At 39.9% G+C, this 21,556-nt stretch overlaps 1 protein-coding gene and 1 long non-coding RNA gene across 2 annotated transcripts in view; one reads left to right on the top strand and one right to left on the bottom strand.

Moving 5' to 3' along the window:
- The window catches only part of SPOCK3 (SPARC (osteonectin), cwcv and kazal like domains proteoglycan 3), a 672,113-nt gene that overhangs the window by 163,483 nt on the left and 487,074 nt on the right, over positions 1 to 21,556 (top strand). The gene's annotated exons all lie outside the window — the stretch shown is intronic.
- Positions 5,709 to 6,036, bottom strand: LOC128650115 (uncharacterized). Its single transcript, XR_008400724.1, has 2 exons — positions 5,897 to 6,036; positions 5,709 to 5,819 (listed from the first exon to the last, which is right to left on the bottom strand). It is a non-coding gene; the product is annotated as an uncharacterized LOC128650115 (long non-coding RNA).

Below are 21,556 nucleotides of genomic sequence, written 5' to 3'. Positions count from 1 at the left end.
TAATAGAGCTGATTACTTTGGGGCAATGCCCCGCAAAAGGCCCTTTTAAGGGCTATTTGTAATTTAGTTTAGGGTAGGGCTTTTTATTATTTTGGGGGGCTTTTTTATTTTATTAGGGGGATTAGATTAGGTGTAATTAGTTTTAAAAACTTGAAATTATTTTATTATTTTCTGTAATTTAGTGGGTTTTTTTCGTACTTTAGATAATTTTTTCAATTGTATTTAATTGTAGTTAGTTTAGGTAATTAATTTAATTATAGTGTAGTGTTAGGTGTAATTGTATCTTAGGTTAGGATTTATTTTACAGGTAAATTTGAATTTTTTTAACTAGGTAGCTATGAAATAGTTAATAACTATTTAATAACTATTGTATCTAGTTAAAATAAATACAAAGTTGCCTGTAAAATAAAAAAAAAAAAAACCCTAAGATAGCTACAATTAACTATTAGTTATATTGTAGCTATCTTTCGGCTAGATTTAAGAGTTTTGTCAGTAAAGACCCGCGTAGCTAACGCAGCTTTTTTTCCTACCGCTGCCTCCAAACAACACTGGTATTTAGAGTTATCTGAGGGGCTGCGTTAGGCTCCAAAAAGGGTGCGTTAGGCTCCAAAAAGGGTGCGTTGAGCCTAATTTACCGCCACTTCAACCCTCAATACCAGCGTTGCTTACGGTAGCGGTAAGATGGCAAAACGTGCTCGTGCACGATTCCCCCATAGGAAACAATGGGGCAGTTTGGGATGAAAAAAAACCCTAACACCTGCAAAAAAAGCAGCGTTAAGCTCCCAACGCAGCCCCATTGTTTCCTATGGGGAAATACTCTCTAAGTCTACACCTAACACCCTAACATGAACCCCGAGTCTAAAAACCCCTAACCTTACACTTATTAACCCCTATCTGCCGCCCCTCTATCGCTGACAGCTGCATTTTATTATTAACCCCTAATCTGCCGCTCTGTACACCGCTGCAACCTACATTATCCCTATGAATCCCTAATCTGCTGCCCCTAACACCACCGACCCCTATATTATATTTATTAACCCCTAATCTGCCCCCCCAAAGTCGCGCCTACTTTACCTACACTTATTAACCCCTAATCTGCCGACCAGACCTCGCCGCCACTATAATAAATGTATTAACTCCTAAACCGCCGCACTCCCGTCTCACAAACACTAGAATAAATAGTATTAACCCCTAATCTGCCCTCCCTAACATCGCCGCCACCTAACTTCAAGTATTAACCCCTAATCTGCCGACCGGACCTCGCCGCTACTATAATAAATGTATTAACCCCTAAAGCTAAGTCTAACCCTAACCCTAACACCCCCCTAAATTAAATATAATTTTAATCTAACGAAATAAATTAAAGGGACACTCAGGTTAAATTAATTTTTCATGATTCAGATACAGCATGTAATTTTAAACAACTTTCCAATTTACTTCCATTAAAAAAATGTGCACAGCCTTTTATATTTACACTTTTTTGAGTCACCAGCTCCTACTGAGCATGTGCAAGAACTCAGACTATACGTATATTCATTTGTGATTGGCTGATTGCTATCACATGGTACAGGGGGAGTGGAAATAGACATAACTTTGAAATGTGTTAGAAAATAATCTACTACTCATTTGAAATTCAGAGTAAATGCAGAGTATTGTCTTGTTATCTTGCTGTAATGAGTTTTATTATGTTGGATCTCAACTGCCTTAAAGTGTGAATGTTTCACTTTGAAATACAGACTATTATTTCAGCATAGGCTGTGATGATTCAAAGTGAGTTTTAATATATGATGAATTGAAGTATGAGTATATATTTGTAGAGATAAGCTACAATTACTGTGTAGCAATATTCCAAAATATAACTGAAAATGAAGTACAAGATTTCTGAAATAATATTCAGGATTGGTAAGCAGTGAATTTCAATATTGTGACCTTTGTTTAAATAGGTAGCAAGAGTTATATGGACTAACCACCGTTAACCTTATTGTAGTAGTAACCGAGTAATATGTAGTGAGAGAGAACACAGAAATCTGCAGCTGCTGACAGGGGCGTGTCAAGTACACAGGAGTTCCCCTGCTGATGACGTCAGAGCTGTACCGTAGCGTTATAGTGAAACTGGTTTGTTGAAAAAAGTTATATTGAAACAGAAGTAGCGATATGATAACAATTGCAGCAATTTATATCAGTTAACTGTGTGGCAGCAACTTAAGATTTTATGTTACTTGCGGTTATTTCTTGAAAGTCCCGGTTTGTACTGCTTGCAGGTGTCTGATGAGAAAGATCCAATCCTCAGAGTAAAAGTAACTTAGATGAAATAAATTCGTTCACTGGGTAGCAGTTTGTAGTAACAGTTCCTGCTGGTAATTGTAATCCAAATACTTGAAGTAGCAAATATCTTCAATTCGTGAAATAATGCACATGTTAAGAAATAGATGCATAGAGCTTAGCTGATATGAAGTTAATAACTAAGCACTTGTTTGGGGCGGAGACATGACTTAAATAGAGGTGTAAGGTGAGCTGTAGAAGAAAAAAGGAAAACCAGGAGTGGAATCCTTACACGTCCCCCCCCTCAAGCAAGCCGACCACGGCTGGATGTTTTGGTCTGTGGGGAAAACGTCTATGGAAACGTGCAACAAGCCTTGTAGCATCAATATGAGTATGAGGCTCCCAAGAGTCTTCTTCAGATGAAAACCCTTTCCATCTCACTAGATACTGAAGTTCACCATTATAATATCTTGAATCCAAGAGATCCTGAACTTCGTACATGTTTGTGTCCAGGCATACCGGATCAGGAGGAAGGAGAGGAGTAGGAGGGTGTCGACCCGTATAAGGCTTCAGTAAAGAGACATGGAAGGTAGGGTGTATTACCAAATTATCAGGTAGATCCAAGGTAACTGCATTCTCATTTACTATGTGAGTGATCTTGAATGGGCCTATGAATAGACTAGCCAATTTCTTCTTGGGAAGATGTAACTTGATATTTTTGGTTGACAACCACACGAAGTCTCCTACTTCATACTTTGGAGCAACTCTACGTCTTAAGTCATAATACTTTTTCTGAGATGCTTGTGCATGTTGTATGTTAGTAGATAGATGATGGAAGTTTTCAGATAGGCGTTGTAGTAATTCGTCAACAGATGGTGTATTTTCAGAAGAGGAATGCTGAAAATTGAATCTAGGATTGAACCCATAATTAGCAAAAAAGGGAGAGTAATTGGTGGTACTGTTGATAGTGTTATTGTAGGAAAATTCTGCCATAGCAAGAAAAGATGACCATTTATGTTGATGGTATGAGCAGTAGCAACGTAAGTATTGTTCGAGCCATTGGTTCAATCTTTCAGTTTGTCCGTTCGTTTGTGGGTGGAAAGCAGTACTTAGCCGTTGTTCAATTTGCAGACTTGTAGTGAGTGTCTTCCAAAACCTTGAGGTAAATTGGCTACCTCTGTCTGTAAACAAAACAGTCGGTAAACCGTGATGCCTTACAATGTTGTTCAGAAACAAATGTGCAGTTTCTGAAGAAGTAGGCAACTTGTGGTAAGCAATAAAATGTGCCATTTTAGTAAAGTGGTCAGTAACGACTAAAATGGTGGTGAAACCAGAGCTTGGTGGTAATTCTACGATAAAATCCATACCAATGTGAGCCCAGGGTGAATTGGGTATGTCCAAAGGCATAAGGAGTCCATAGGGAGGTCTTCTCTCGGGTTTGGATACTGAGCAAGTAATACATTGCTGAATGTAGAGCTTGATAGAATTTTCCATGGATGGCCACCAGTAAGTTCTGCTTACTAATTCCTTAGTGCGTCTGATACCTACATGACCAAGTAAGGGAGGATCATGGTGTTCTTTAATAATTTGTGCTCTGAGTGGTTCAGGTACGTATATTTGAGAACCATGATAATATAATCCATCTTTCTTAATTAGGGAGTTCAGAAGTGCTTGTTTTTCCAACCCTAAGGCGGCTTCATAGTCTGGAACTGATATAGATAATGAAGCGAGGAATTTAGAGGGTGGTAGGATACAACTAGGTGTATATTCAGGAATGGGTCTAGGATCTCTGCGGGAGAGTGCATCTGCCTTTCCATTTTTCGATCCAGGTCTATACAAAATCTGGAAATCAAAATGACTGAAGAAGAGGCTCCATCTAACCTGTCTCCCAGATAAAGTTTTGTTGTTCTGTAGAAACTCAAGGTTACGATGGTCTGTATAAATTATAATGGGATGAGATGTACTTTCTAGGAGATGTCTCCAAAATTCCAAAGCTCTTTTGATGGCTAGTAATTCTTTATCCCCTATGGAGTAATTCATTTCTGCAGAGGTCATAATTTTTGAAAAGAAGCCGATAGGAAATAGAGGTTCTTTGAGTGTCTTACGTTGTGATAAGACTGCACCGAGTGCATAATCCGAAGAATCCACTTCCAATATATATTGTAGATCGGGATCAGGATACTTTAAAATAGGAGCTGAGGAAAAGGACTCCTTGAGGAAATTGAAAGCATCAGCAGCTTCTTTCGACCATCTGAACACGCAATTGGAACTAGTAAGTTTGGTAAGAGGTTTCGAAATATTCTAGAAATTTCGGATGAATTTCCTGTAATAATTACTGAATCCGAGGAATTTTTGTAGATCTTTTCTGTTCATAGGAGTTGGCCAGGATTTTACTGCCTCAACTTTTCCTTCTTGCATTTGAATGCCTTCAGGGCTGATGGAATAACCCAGGAAATCTATGGTTGTAGTATGAAAAATGCATTTTTCCAGTTTGGCATAAAGTCGGTGAACCTGGAGACGAGATAAAACCCAACTAACGTGTTTGATGTGGTCAGTAGTATTGGAGGAATAAATCAGAATATCATCTAAATAAACTATGACACAAATATCGAGTAAATCATGAAAAATGTCATTTATAAAGAATTGGAAGGTTGCTGGTGCGTTGGTGAGTCCAAAAGGCATAACTAGGTATTCATACAACCCATATCTTGTTCTAAAAGCCGTGAGCCATTCATCCCCCTCTCTAATGCGTACAAGGTTGTATGCGCCCCTCAGATCCAATTTAGTATAGATAGTGGCATGTCTTAGTCTCTCTATGAGTTCCGGAATGAGTGGCAGTGGGTAGCAATTTTTTATGGTGATCTTATTTAGTTGTCTAAAATCGATAATAGGGCGTAAAGAGTTATCCTTGTTTCTGACAAAAAACATACCAGCACCAGCTGGTGAGACAGAAGGACGAATGAATCCTTTCTTCAAATTCTCATCTAAATAGTTTTTCAGATGGTCTAATTCGGATTGACATAGAGGATATAAATGTCCTATAGGTGGAGTTGTACCTGGTTTTAACTCTATGGGGCAGTCATAGGATCGATGAGGAGGAAGTGTTTCAGCCTCTTTTTTACTGAAAACCTCAGCAAAGTGACTGTATTCAATTGGTACAAGAATGTCAGGAGTGGGGTTCAGAGAAAGTAGTGACTGCCTAATACAAGTTTGTTGGCAATATTGAGAGTTTAAATGTATGTCTAAAGATTTCCAACTGATCTGAGGTTCATGTAGTTGTAACCAAGCCAACCCAAGAACAATCGGAAATAATGGAGATGTAATCACATCAAAGAGAGATGTTCATGATGATTGTTTAATGTTGTGACAGAAAGAGGAATGGTATGATGTGTAATAGGTCCAGAAGAAATCTCAGAGCCATCAACAACACGAAGAGAAATAGGAGACAATTTCTTAATCAGAGGTATTTTATTGATAGAGACTAATGAGCTGTCAATATAGTTGCCTTGAGCTCCGGTGTCAATGATAGCAGGGACTGAGATCTGTTTACTTGCCCACTGTAAAGACAAAAGTAGAGAACAGTGAAGTGGTTTATTAAGTACTACTTGAGAGGTAAAGTTAGTGCTACACTTACTGTTCTTTTTCTGAGGTATGATAGGGCAGTCCTTAAGACTGTGAGCTGGATCACCACAATACATGCAAAGGCCCCGGGTCTTTCTTCTCATACGTTCATCCGGTGATAGCGGACCCCTGAAGATGCTGATATCCATAGCTTCAGCTCCGCTGGGACTAGTAGACCTAAAAGTAGGTTGGTTAGAACTGGGAACCTTTTCCTTTTTGTATGGCTGGTCTGAGTATTGTCGTTCTGATCTTCTCTCCCTTAATCTTCTATCGATATGGCTACTTAATTTCATAAGAGCCTCAAGTGTCTCTGGCAATTCTGTTCTGGCTAATTCATCCTTGACTTCATCGGAAAGACCAAGCCTAAATTGATTTCTGAGGGCTATGGCATTCCATTGGGAGTCAATGGAGTACTGTTTGAACTCAGTGATGTAATATTCCACAGGTCTGGAACCTTGTTTAAGTTTCCTCATTTTGCTCTCAGCTGTAATTTGGAGGTTGGTATCATTATACAATTCATCCATGACGTCAAGAAATGCAGAAAAGGAGGATAGGACCGGATTATTAGTTTCAAATAGTGTGTCAGCCCATATACGGGGTTCTCCCCTTAAGTAGCTTATCATGCAGAGAACTTTCACCCTATCATTTGGATAGGTCCTAGGCTTGAGAGAAAAATTAAGAAGGCAAGCATTCTTAAAGTGGCGGTATTGATTTCTGTCTCCTTGAAAATATTCTGGAGGAGCAACAAAGGGTTCAGGAGAGGTCTCTTGGGCTGGTAGCTTAGGATTGATGGAATCTTTTATAACGTTTCTCAAAGTCTCATTTTCCAATTGTAATTCTCTTAGACCCTGGCTGAGTTGGTCTACCCTTTGTGATAGGTTAAAGACAATTTGTGGGAGTTCGGCTGGATCCATAATAATGGCTTAGTTATTCTGTAATGAGTTTTATTATGTTGGATCTCAACTGCCTTAAAGTGTGAATGTTTCACTTTGAAATACAGACTATTATTTCAGTATAGGCTGTGATGATTCAAAGTGAGTTTTAATATATGATGAATTGAAGTATGAGTATATATTTGTAGAGATAAGCTACAATTACTGTGTAGCAATATTCCAAAATATAACTGAAAATGAAGTACAAGATTTCTGAAATAATATTCAGGATTGGTAAGCAGTGAATTTCAATATTGTGACCTTTGTTTAAATAGGTAGCAAGAGTTATATGGACTAACCACCGTTAACCTTATTGTAGTAGTAACCGAGTAATATGTAGTGAGAGAGAACACAGAAAATTGCAGCTGCTGACAGGGGCGTGTCAAGTACACAGGAGTTCCCCTGCTGATGACGTCAGAGCTGTACCGTAGCGTTATAGTGAAACTGGTTTGTTGAAAAAAGTTATATTGAAACAGAAGTAGCGATATGATAACAATTGCAGCAATTTATATCAGTTAACTGTGTGGCAGCAACTTAAGATTTTATGTTACTTGCGGTTATTTCTTGAAAGTCCCGGTTTGTACTGCTTGCAGGTGTCTGATGAGAAAGATCCAATCCTCAGAGTAAAAGTAACTTAGATGAAATAAATTCGTTCACTGGGTAGCAGTTTGTAGTAACAGTTCCTGCTGGTAATTGTAATCCAAATACTTGAAGTAGCAAATATCTTCAATTCGTGAAATAATGCACATGTTAAGAAATAGATGCATAGAGCTTAGCTGATATGAAGTTAATAACTAAGCACTTGTTTGGGGCGGAGACATGACTTAAATAGAGGTGTAAGGTGAGCTGTAGAAGAAAAAAGGAAAACCAGGAGTGGAATCCTTACACTTGCATTTGTTGATTATGCAAATCTATTGTGTTTACTGGTCCTTTAAATCTTATTAACTAAAGTTTTCCTATTTAAAACTACTTACCTGTAAAAAAACCCTAATATAGCTACAATATAACGAATAATTATATTGTAGCTATTTTATGATTTATATATATTTTACAGGCAACTTTGTATTTATTTTAACTAGGTACAATAGCTATTAAATAGTTATTTACTATTTAATAGCTACCTAGTTAAAATAATTACAAAATGACCTGTAAAATAAATCCTAACCAAGTTACAATTAAATCTAACACTACACTATCAATAAATTAATTAAATAAATTACCTACAATTACATACAATTAAATCAACTAAACTAAATTACAAAAAAAACAAAACACTAAATTACAAAAAATAAAAAAAGATTAAAGGAATATTAGGCTAATTATACATACTCTAAGCCCCCTAATAAAATAAAAAAGCCCCCCAAAATAATAAAGGTCCCTACCCTATTCTAAATTAAAAAGTAATCAGCTCTTTTACCAGCCCTTAAAAGGGCTTTTTGCGGGGCATGCTCCAAAGTAATCAGCTCTTTTGCCTGTAAAAAAAAATACAACCCCCCCCCAACATTAAAACCCACCACCCACATACCCCTACTCTAACCCAAACCCCCCTTAAATAAACCTAACACTACCCCCCTGAAGATCTCCCTACCTTGAGTCGTCTTCACCCAGCCGGGCCGAAGTCTTCATCCGATGGGGCAGAAGAGGACATCCAGACCGGCAGAAGTCTTCATCCTATCCGGGCAGAAGAGGACATCCGGACCGGCAGACATCTTCATCCAAGCGGCATCTTCTACCTTCATCCATCCGGAGCGGAGCTATCTTCTTTCCAGCCGGCGCGGATCCATCCTCTTCAACCGACGGAACAGCCAATAGAATGCGAGCTCAATCTGATTGGCTGATTGGATCAGCCAAACGGATTGAACTTGAATCTGATTGGCTGATTCAAATGGTCATTTAAAGGAACCTTCATTTGGCGAGTAGGCGTCGGTTGAAGAGGATGGATCCTCGTCAGCTGGAAAGAAGATGGCTCCGCTCCGGATGGATGAAGATAGAAGATGCTGCTTGGATAAAGATGTATGCCGGTCCGGATGTCCTCTTCTGCTCGGATAGGATGAAGTCTTCTGCCGGTCTGGATGTCCTCTTCTGCCCCATCGGATGAAGACTTCAGCCCGGCTGGGTGAAGACGACTCAAGGTAGGGAGATCTTCAGGGGGGTAGTGTTAGGTTTATTTAAGGGGGGTTTGGGTTAGAGTAGGAGTATGTGGGTGGTGGGTTTTAATGTTGGGGGGGTTGTATTTTTTTTACAGGCAAAAGAGCTGATTACTTTGGGGCATGCCCCGCAAAAAGCCCTTTTAAGGGCTGGTAAAAGAGCTGATTACTTTTTAATTTAGAATAGGGTAGGGACCTTTAGTATTTTGGGGGGCTTTTTTATTTTATTAGGGGGCTTAGAGTAGGTGTAATTAGCCTAATATTCTTGTAATCTTTTTTTTTTTTTTGTAATTGATTTTTTTTTTTTTTTTTGTAATTTAGTTTAGTTTATTTAATTGTATGTAATTGTAGGTAATTTATTTAATTAATTTATTGATAGTGTAGTGTTAGGTTTAATTGTAACTTAGGTTAGGATTTATTTTACAGGTAATTGTGTAATTATTTTAACTAGGTAGCTATTAAATAGTTAATAACTATTTAATAGCTATTGTACCTAGTTAAAATAAATACAAAGTTGCCTGTAAAATAAATATAAATCCTAAAATAGCTACAATATAATTATGTGTTATATTGTAGCTATATTAGGGTTTATTTTACAGGTAAGTATTTAGTTTTAAATAGGAATACTTTAGTTAATAAGATTTAATTTATTTCGTTAGTTTAAAATTATATTTAATTTAGGGGGGTATAAGGGTTAGACTTAGCTTTAGGGGTTAATACATTTATTATAGTAGCGGCGAGGTCCGGTCGGCATATTAGGGGTTAATACTTGAAGTTAGGTGGCGGCGATGTTAGAGAGGGCAGATTAGGGGTTAATACAATTTATTATAGTGTTTGTGAGACGGGAGTGCAGCGGTTTAGGGGTTAATACAATTATTATAGTGGCAGCGAGGTCTGGTCGGCAGATTAGGGGTTAATAAGTGTAGTTAGGTAGCGGCAACGTTGGGGGGGGCAGATTAGGGGTTAATAAATATTATGTAGGTGTCTGCGATGTTAGGGGCAGCAGATTAGGGGTTCATAGGGATAATGTAGGTGGCGGCGATGTGCGGTCGGCAGATTAGGGGTTAAAAATATTTATTATAGTGGCGGCGATGTGGGGGGACCTCGGTTTAGGGGTACATAGGTAGTTTATGGATGTTAGTGTATTTTAGAGCACTGTAGTTAAGAGCTTTATAAACCGGCGTTAGCCCATAAAGCTCTCAACTACAGCCTTTCCATGGGCGGTAGGAATCTTGTCGGTAAAGGGTGTACCGCTCACTTCAGCCAAGACTCTAAATACCGGCGTTAGGAAGATCCCATTGAAAAGATAGGATACGCAATTTGCTTAAGGGGATCTGCTGTATGGAAAAGTTGCGGCTTGAAAGTGAGCGGTACACCTTTACCTGCCTGACTCTAAATACCAGTGGGCGGCCAAAAGCAGCGTTAGGACCCCTTAACGCTGCTTTTGACGGCTAACGCAGAACTCTAAATCTAGGCATTTGAGTTTATTTTATAGGTAAGTATAGTATTAAATAGGAATAATTTAGTGAATTTTAGTTATTTTATTTAGATTTATTTAAATTATATTGAAGTTATGGGGGTGTTAAACTTAGATTTAGGGGTTAATAAATTTAATATAGTGGTGGCAACGTTGTCGGCGGCAGATTAGGGGTTAATAAATGTAGGTAGGTGACGGCGATCTTAGGGAGGGCAGATTAGGGGTTAATAAAATTTAACTAGTGTTTGCGATGCAGGAGGGTGGCGGTTTAGGGGTTAATAAATATTTTATAGTGGCGGCGATGTCCCGTTCAGCAGATTAGGGGTTACATTTTTTTTTGTGTTTGCAATGTGGGGGGTCCTCGGTTTAGGGGTTAATAGGTAGTTTATGGGTTTTAGTTTACTTTTTAGCACTTTAGTTAAGAGTTTTTATGCTATGGCGTTAGCCCATAAAACTCTTAACTACTGACTTTTAAATGCGGTACCAGGCTTGGCAGGAGAGGCTGTACCGCTCACTTTTTTGCAGACTCTTACTACTGGCGTTATGCAAGTCCCATTGAAAATATAGGATACACAATTTACATAAGTGGATTTGCGGTATTAACGACTCTGGCCAAAAAAGTGAGCGGTGAGCCTGTCATTTCAAGACTCGTATTACCAGCGTTAGGTAAAAAGCAGCGTTAGGACCTCTTAAAGCTGCTTTTTAACCCTAACGCAAGACTCGTAATCTAGGTGTAAGTTTTACTGAAATAATTTTAAATTAAAAAATGTAACAGTTCTAGAATTAAATAGCAACTTTATGTGTAATGAATAAATCTGCATATGAAGGACATATTTAAATATTTACGCAATACAGCCCTAAAAAGAATAAGAAGCAAACAATGTCCCTTATGTTATACACGGTATAATAATAATTAGGAGTATTTGCATTTTTTCCTGTGGGAGTGAAAAATAAGTAAAATGTCCTTATAATAAAATTAATGTATCCAGTGGTATCAGTTATACATGTAACATGAGTAAATCCCATTTAGTTATGATAGGGAGCAGAGTAGACCTTTTGCAGCAACAGCTGTATTGGAGGTGGCTTTCTTTATACCACAAAGAGTTTAGGAGAAGCAGCAGCAATATTAGAGGTGGCTCTTGCTTTGAGATTAAAGAATGTTTTCATAAATCATTTCAGAAAGTTGGGGGCTCAGACAGAAACCTGAAGGTGGTATTCCTAATATCTGCTGAGCATCTGTTTCTGGTAAAGTACCTTATTTGGGACACAGACACCAACACAGCAATAGAAGTAGAACCAGTAGCTGTACTGGAGGATTTAATATATATGGAAGGTATTAACAGTAAGTCTAGGAGGATCAGTAGTAGTATTGAAGGTTACTTATATTTTAAATAAAATTAAGTATAAGGAAGGGGAACAGCAAAATCCTAAGAAAGGTAAGCATCAAATTGGACCCATGATTAAGAGGGACACCCCTGACCTGGGGGCATGTGCCATTACTAGAGGTTAAAGACTGTAATTGGGCCTTCAATGTACACACTGTTTCCTAAGGATTTGGCATTGTCGTTTACTGATAACCACAGAGCAGGAATGCAGGATCAGCAGCAGGAGCAGCAGCAAGTAGGCCTATAAATTATAGTAAAAAAATCTAAGAGATGTGCCTTACACCCTTTGACACAGTGGCTAGCTACTAACTTATTATTTGTCATTGACAATGACTCACAACCACAAAGCAGTAATGACAGGACTGCCAGGAGCAGCAGAGGAACTGAAAGATAGCAAGTAAAGAAAAGTTCCATACAAACTTGAAAATAAAAGCGTATCTTTATTTGCCAGTTAAAATATCACAGGAGGGGGGGGCGTGTCCGGGCTATGGCCTAAGATGGCTGCTAAACTGGGAGCTCTGACAAGAAAAATTACAATCCGCCTTGTAATTATGATTTTGCATGCCCATCCAGAAAGAAATTGACCTGCATAAAGTGTATAAAGCCCTGCTGGATTGGACTATATCCATATTGAGAGTAAAAGAAGCTTCCCAGACCGGATTGCAGAGATCTCTTGGCGGCCTACAAGGAAAGAGACCTCAGCACCCCCCCCCCGGGAAACCGGGGTAAGCAGAGTGAACAGTGTGCCTCTGGATAAACTCCAGCCTGATATAGGACCTGCATTATGGGGGACATTACTATTGCTATAAGGGACCTGCTTCTTGAATTTGAACATAAGTTCTGCAGTAGATTGGACCGCCTTGCAGCCCTCATGGAGCATGTGCACACAGAGACAGCAAGTGTTGGGCTGGAGGAGGTCTCTGCGACGGACCCTGACAAGCAAGGAGAAAGCCTACAGCCTATTGTGGCTAAACCCACTACAGAGGGAGCCCTACTATATTTACGATCCACGGCCTGCGTGGGATCTTTACCTTGTGTCTTCACCCCGGCTCTGGGGGATGCGGCCGGTCCCCTGGGGGGGGTCTCAGACCTTGTGGATGTCCGAGAGAAGACTCACGTGGAGGCGGTTGCAGAGTGCCTTGTCACGATGCCCAAGGATAGGTCGGAGGAGACCTTGCATTGTGTGGCGGACCTCCGGCGGAGGTGGAAGTATTTTTATTTGCCGGATGCGGGACTTTTGCATTTGGAGGCGGAGGGCGGCTGGATTGTGCACCTGGTGCCCGCGGCCCCGCTGTCGTTTGAAGGAGCAGCCTCCTGGATAGCCGCATGTAACCATGATATGTCTGAGAGCGGGGCCTCCCGGGCCGGCATTGGGCAGTTTGGCGCTTTGGCCCTGCTGTTCATGGATGGCAGTTGGATACACAAAAATTCCCGGGTCTCCGGGGCCCTCTATGCACAAGGGGTGGAGAGAATGGGGGTCGGTTAGACCGGGAACGGCAGGCTCAGGACTCAGCAGTACTACTTGTGAATAGCAGACTGGGTGGAAAGTATATCAGGAAGCCTATAATGACTGTGTTCTTGGCTATGTTTAGCCCGGTAGTACTCTTGTGACTGTGGTGTGTGACATTTTATTTTACCCCACTTATATATTCTATAGTCAAGGTTAAATCGTACTGTGTAGTATGCTGTTTATCATTTATTGCTAGCAATTCCCTGGGGTATCCCCAATATTCAGATACCTCATGTACCTTATATGATTGAATGGCTGATTTGGGTACTCTGCACTGTTTTATTGGTTCATTATGCTGCCTGAGATAATCTTGCAGGGGGAAAAAGTTATAATATAATAGAATTAGTATTATTTTTAAGTATTTTAACTTATACTAAGCATAGGGTCCTATAGGGTAACAGTTAATAGTTAAGTTTATCCCTGTTTATGTATTTGCTCCTCTAGCCCAGCCTGACTGTTAAATACTATATTTCCTATATATATATGTTTATATAGCGTGCATATGTTAATATCATTAAGGGCTGCGCTTTGTCATTCAGCTGAAGGTTTGATATAGTAAGGGTTTTCCCTACAGGCGTATTTCACAGGTGGAAATGCTGAACACTTTAATGTGCAGTCACATATATCTTATTACTTTAGGGTTATAATTGTCCCATTGAAACATATTTACAGGAAGGTCTTAAAGGGCCACTAAACCCAAAATCTTTCTTTCATGATTCAGGTAGAGAATACAAATTTAAACAACATTACAATTTACTTCTATTATTTATTTTGCTTCATTTTTTAGATATCCTTAGTTGAAGAAAAAGCAATGCACATGGGTAAGCCAATCACACGAGGCTTCTGTGTGCAGCAACCAATCAGCAGCTACTGAGCATATCTAGATATGCTTTTCAGCAAAGAATATCAAGAGAATAAAACAAATGAGATAATAGAAGTAAATTAGAAAGATGTTTAAAATTGCATTCTCTTTCTAAATCATGAAAGAATAAATGTGGGTATCATGGCCCTTTAAGTAGCCTTTGTCTCCCTATCTCTATATAAATATTCAAGTGCCGCTTACATTTGCCTTCCTATAGAGATATATATATACACAATATTGGTTCAATACCCCTAGAAGTCCAGCAAGAACTCATGTAAGACAAGTTGCTATATCCTTGAATATTTATTTCCTAAGGATGGTACTTAACTAAACCTAAAATAGTATTACTAGGATTATTTGAGGCCTAAGAGATACCCTGTAGATCTGTGAATGTATTATAGGCTGCTAGTTCATTCATATCTGCATAAACTATCTAAGGCCCAGGAGTGGCCCTACTTCCTGTGAAAATGGGTTTACTCAATAACATAGAACAATCCTATATATGGTACCTAAAGATGTCCTACATTAAGCGAATTTAGAGTATCACATTAACCTGTGTCTATGTTATTATGTATTATAAGTTTAGTTGAATCTTTTAAGGACAAGTACAAGCCTGCATATGTTACGACTTGGTTATTGAATTTAGGCTTACACTGAGCTGGCGATTTTAATTTGTGTTATTTGTCCTTTTGAACATGCACTTAGGTAGAATGAGGTAATATACATGGCTAGAACATGATTCACTTAAACTCTACAGATGTGATGACATGCTTGTTTAATTCACCATGTAAAGCCGGATGTATGTCAAATGGGCATGTTGCCATGATGTTTCTTCTTGAAATTGTACTTCTGTTTGCCATATTACCTTAATAAAAAAATTATTTATAAAAAAATAAAAAAATAAATAAAAAGGAAATTATTTAAAAATATCACAGGAGACATGTAGGTTCCTCCATAGTTGTAAAAAGTCTGACCGGTTTTGGTCTAACAGACCATAATCATAGACTGATAGCTGTCATCTGAAAAAGCTATTTAAGCAAATACATCACTACATGATTGGTTAAAAGCAAATTAGCCGGGATTAACCCTATGCACTCATGTACCATTTACACAAAAATTGAAAAGACATGCATACATGGAAATAATTCAATGTGTTTACATTTCAATGAAATATCAGTAAAAAAGACTCACTGCTACTAGAATAAAGAAAAGTGCTTAAGAAAAAAGCTACTAATTTATCAGCAGTGTTTACTACATAATGTTAAGCTGACTTATTCTAGACAGTGAATACATAAATATAAATTGATTTCCTATACCCTAAGCAATCATAAATGTATGTATCTACTTAGGGATATGTTGTATATAAAAGAATACATAAATGCAATGAGATGACAATGATCACAATAGTAACAAAAATGTATCCTGAGGATTAGATAAAGCATATATAAAAGAAGAATACATTTGTATATATGCCTAACTGACATCTGAGAATTCAAGGACAGACTCAGAAACGGCATAATCCATATAAGTGACCAGATGTCAGTTAGGCATATATACAATGTATTCCTCTTTTATAAATTCTTTATCGAATCCTCAGGATGCATTGTTGTTACTATTATGATTATTGTCATCTCATTGCATTTATGTATTCTTTATGTACGCTTATACTACGGTCCTAGCTGCACATCTTGTGACCGCATTGAAGAGCCCGCGTCTGATCTGAAGCCGGGTGAGTGAAGACTTGATGCACTTGGACAAACACTGTAATTTGTATTTTCTGGGATCTGACCTTGCTCACTCCTCACACTGATTCCTGCTTTGAGCCCTGGGCTGGGTAATCGGTACATTTTCCTTCCAGCAGTGCATTTAACATAGCAGAGCTAGCGGAGGAGTTTAGCAGGAGTTATGTTACTTGTGTTTTCTCAGTTGACACCGCTGAATACTATATGCCATATGCTTTGGAGTGCATCATTTGTAGTCTTATCCGGTCTATGGGATACAGCTTTTACAGTTTTCCACCTGACGTCACTGCATTATGGCGTTTTAGCACCACTTACCTTTTTTCCATATGTAATGAAAGATACTTTTACTGCAGCAGCAGCAGAGTCTAGAAGGAGCTGCATGAGACAGCAGTTATATTGCAAAACATTCCAAATTTAAATGGGGAAAAAGCTCAGGGCAGGGTAATTTAGATTTGGAATGTTGGATTTCAGAAATTCAACTTGCTATTTGAGCCATGGTGAAAGCTGTGAGCACAAAGGCTTCAGTATACTACAAGTTACTGAAAACACTTGCTCACTTTGCACAGTGGTTGGGGGACAAGAAAATAGCTCATGTGCTACTATAGACAGACCAGGTTACACAATCTTTTTTCATCCCAATAGCTCAAATTATTTGCTGTAGGGGGCAAAGGAGGTTAGGCAAGATAAGCTTTAACTATTTCAGAGGCAATATTCTTGTTTCTTAATGGGGGTTCTGTGGGTCCCACTAAATAGCCTAATGCCTCTACCCAAAACGCAGCTGCGTCACTCAGTACTGTTGTGCTGTTGCTTAAGCTGCTGGTAGTTGATGCAAAAACAGAATTTATGTTTACCTGATAAATTTCTTTCTCCTACGGTGTGTCCGGTCCACGGCTTCATCCTTACTTGTGGGATATTCTCATTCCCTACAGGAAGTGGCAAAGAGAGCACAACAGCAGAGCTGTCCATATAGCTCCCCCTCTAGCTCCGCCCCCCAGTCATTCGACCGACGGTCAGGAGAAAAAGGAGAACCATAGGGTGCAGTGGTGACTGTAGTGTACAAAAACAAAAATTTTAAACCTGACTAAAAGCCAGGGCGGGCCGTGGACCGGACACACCGTAGGAGAAAGAAATTTATCAGGTAAACATAAATTCTGTTTTCTCCTACATTGGTGTGTCCGGTCCACGGCTTCATCCTTACTTGTGGGAACCAATACCAAAGCTTTAGGACACGGATGAAGGGAGGGAGCAAGTCAGGTAACCTAAACGGAAGGCACCACTACTTGTAAAACCTTTCTCCCAAAAATAGCCTCCGAAGAAGCATAAGTATCGAATTTGTAAAATTTGGCAAAAGTATGCAGAGAAGACCACATCGCTGCCTTACAGATCTGTTCAACAGAAGCCACATTCTTGAAGGCCCATGTGGAAGCCACAGCTCTAGTAGAATGAGCAGTAATTTGTTCAGGAGGCTGCCGTCCGGCAGTCTCATAAGTCAATCGGATGATGCTTTTTAACCAGAAGGAAAGAGAGGTAGCAGTAGCTTTCTGACCTCTTCTCTTACCAGAATAGACGACAAACAATGAAGATGTCTGTCTGAAATCCTTTGTTGCTTCTAGATAGAATTTTAAAGCACGAACCCCATCTAGATTATGTAACAAACGTTCCTTTTTTGAAACTGGATTAGGACACAGAGAAGGAACAACTATTTCCTGGTTAATATTCCTATTGGAAACCACCTTTGGAAGAAAACCAGGTTTGGTACGTATGGAACACCAGATAGGGTGAATTACACTGCAAAGCAGACAATTCAGAAACTCTTCTAGCAGAAGAAATAGCAACCAAAAACAAAACTTTCCAAGATAGTAACTTAATATCTATGGAATGTAAAGGTTCAAACAAAACCCCTTGAAGAACTGAAAGAACTAAATTTAGACTCCATGGAGGAGTCACAGGTCTGTAGACAGGCTTGATTCTGACCAACGCCTGTACGAACGCCTGAACATCTGGCACGGCTGCCAGACGTTTGTGTAACAAGACAGACAGAGCAGATATCTGTCCCTTTAAAGAACTAGCTGACAGACCTTTCTCCAAACCTTCTTGGAGAAAGGAAAGAATCCTTGGAATTCTAATTTTACTCCATGAGTAACCCTTGGATTCGCACCAATAGATATATTTCTGCCATATCTTATGGTAAATTCTCCTGGTTACAGGCTTTCTAGCCTGAACCAGAGTACCTATAACTGATTCCGAAAAACCACGCTTAGATAGAATCAAGCGTTCAATCTCCAAGCAGTCAGCTGCAGAGAAACTAGGTTTGGATGTTCGAATGGACCTTGCACTAGAAGGTCCTGTCTCAATGGTAGCTTCCATGGTGGAGCCGATGACATATTCACCAGGTCTGCATACCAAGTCCTGCGTGGCCACGCAGGAGCTATTAGAATCACTGAAGCCTTCTCCTGTTTGATCCTGGCTACTAGCCTGGGGAGTAGAGGAAACGGTGGAAAGACATATGCTAGATTGTATGACCAAGGCGCCACTAATGCATCTACCAATGTCGCCTTGGGATCCCTGGACCTGGACCCGTAGCGTGGAACCTTGGAGTTCTGACGAGACGCCATCAGATCCAGATCTGGAATGCCCCATAGTTGAGCTAACTGGGCAAAGACCTCCGGGTGAAGTTCCCACTCCCCCGGATGGAAAGTCTGACAACTCAAATAATCCGCCTCCCAGTTGTCTACTCCTGGGATGTGAATTGCAGATAGATGGCAGGAGTGATCCTCCGCCCATTTGATGATCTTGGATACTTCTCTCATCGCCAGGGAACTCTTCGTTCCTCCCTGATGATTGATGTACGCTACAGTCGTCATGTTGTCCGACTAAAATTTATGAATTTGGCCTTCGCTAGTTGAGGCCAAGCCAGGAGTGTATTGAATATCGCTCTTAGTTCCAAAATGTTTATCGGGAGAAGAGATTCTTCCCGAGACCATAGACCCTGAGCTTTCAGGGAGTCCCACACCGCGCCCCAGCCTAGGAGACTGGCGTCGGTCATGACAATGATCCACTCTGGTCTGCGGAAACTCATTCCCTGCGACAGGTGATCCTGAGCCAACCACCAGAGAAGCGAGTCTCTGGTTTCCTGGTCCATCTGTATCTGGGGAGACAAGTCTGCATAATCCCCATTCCATTGCTTGAGCATGCACAATTGCAGTGGTCTTAGATGAATTCTGGCAAATGGGACAGCCTTGCAATGGTTTCCATGGGAAGTGTTACCCTCTTGTCTAGAGGCTTGAGAGTTAGAAGCTGGTCCGTTCCTGAAGTTGCGAAAGGAACAAAAATTAGACTTATTCTTTGCTTTGAAAGGCCTATCCTGTGGAAGGGCATGGCCCTTTCCCCCAGTGATGTCTGAAATAATCTCTTTCAACTCTGGCCCGAATAGGGTCTTACCCTTGAAAGGAATATTAAGCAATTTTGGTTTAGACGACACATCCGCCGACCAAGATTTTAGTCAAAGCGCTCTGCGCGCCACTATTGCAAAACCTGAATTTTTCGCCGCTAATTTAGCTAATTGAAAAGCGGCATCTAAAATAAAAGAATTAGCCAACTTCAGTCTGTGAATTCTGTCCATGACTTCATCATATGGAGTCTCCTTCTGTAGCGAATAGTTCATCGAACCAAAAAGACGCCGCTGTGGTGACAGGAATAATGCACGAAATTGGTTGAAGAAGAAAACCTTGCTGAACAAAAATTTTCTTAAGCAATCCTTCTAATTTTTTATCCATCGGATCTTTAAAGGCGCAACTGTCCTCTATTGGAATAGTTGTGCGCTTAGCTAATGTTGAAACTGCCCCCTCTACCTTAGGAACCATCTGCCATGCGTCCCTTCTGGGGTCAACTATGGGGAACATTTTCTTAAATATAGGAGGGGGAACAAAAGGAACACCTGGCTTCTCCCACTCCTTAGTCACTATATCCGCCACCCTCTTGGGTATCGGAAAAGCATCAGCGTGCACAGGGACCTCTAAGAATTTGTCCATTTTGCACAATTTCTCTGGAATCACCAAAGGATCACAATCATCAAGAGTAGCTAGCACCTCCTTAAGCAGAGCGCGGAGGTGTTCCAGCTTAAATTTGAATGCAACTATATCAGGCTCTGCCTGCTGAGAAATCTTTCCTGTGTCAGAAATTTCTCCTTCAGACAGGCCCTCCCTCACCGCCAAATCAGATTGATGTGAGGGCATAATAGATAAATTATCCTCAGCCTCTGCCTGCTCATCCTCTGTATTTAAAACTGAGCAATCACGCTTTCTAGGATAAGCTGGCAGTTTGGATAAAAAAGCTACTAGTGAATTATCCATTACTGCTGCTAATTGCTGCATAGTAACCGCCATTGGCGCGCTAGATGTACTAGGTATCGCTTGCGTGGGCAATGCTGGAGTTGACACAGAAGGAGAGGATGATGAACTATCCCCACTACCTTCATTTAAAGAATCATCTTGGGTAACATTTTTAAATGTGACAGTACTGTCCTTAATTTGTTTGGAGCCTATGGCACACTTCGCACAAACATTTAATGGTGGAACCACCTTGGCCTCCATACACACAGAACATAGGCTATCTGAAGGCACAGACATGTTAGACAAACCTAGGCAGCTTTTTAATGCAAGAAAAGTAATTTTATACAAAACCGTTACTGTCTCTTTAAATAATAAAGGAGCACACTTTATTACTGAAACGTCAGAAAAACATCAAAGAAATATCCGATCTTTCTGAAATTTTCACCGTAGTGTCTTAAAGCTATGAAAGTATTGCACAATAATTTTCAGACCAATTGACCCTTAAATGCCCAAACTTGAGCTAATAACAGCAATTAACCGGTTAATACACTACAATCCCCTGCCACAGTCTCCACCGCAGCTTTTACCTTCCTTATGGGTTAATTAAAAACGAAATAAACCTCTTATAAGTCCTTTTCTAAGCCTCTTGACCTTCCACGTGAAGCTGCATGAACCTCCTGATGAAAAGCAACTGCGCAACTGAGGCGCGAAAATGAGGCCTCCTCCCTCTGCATTCCAGAGTGAAGGGGCCTTTCTGACAAAAATAGGTGTCTAAACGGCTGCCAGGCGCAAATAACATACCCAAAAGTGTTTTAAAGTTTGAAAAAACACTTCAAAGTCACATAAACATGATAAAAAATAAACGACTTAGCCCACAATAGTGTCAACCAGCAGAGAGCCAAATTATAAGCCTTAATTCTGTTACTGAGTCTAAGAAAATGGCTTACCTATCCCAGAAGGTATAACTGACAGTCTTCTAGCATTACTTGGTCTAGTTAGAAAAGTGACTGATCATACCTGAAGCAGATAAGCCTTCAAACTGTTCCCCCTTGAAAGTTCTCTGGTTTAACAGACCTGCGTGGGAACAGCAATCAATTTTAGTTACTGGTGCTAAAATCATACTCCTCTTTAACAGAAATCTTCTTCATTTTCTGTTGCAGAGTAAATAGTACAAACCGGCACTATTTTAAAATAACAAACTCTTGATAGAAGAAATAAAAAACTACAACTAACACCACATACTCTTTACCACCCCCGTGGAGATGCTACTTGTACAGAGCGGCAAAG

The sequence above is a fragment of the Bombina bombina genome, chromosome 2 (assembly GCF_027579735.1).
Source record: "Bombina bombina isolate aBomBom1 chromosome 2, aBomBom1.pri, whole genome shotgun sequence".
NCBI classification, from domain to species: domain Eukaryota; kingdom Metazoa; phylum Chordata; class Amphibia; order Anura; family Bombinatoridae; genus Bombina; species Bombina bombina.
The sequence above is the reverse complement of the archived record's forward strand: the minus strand, read 5'-3'. Positions and strand labels throughout refer to the sequence as shown.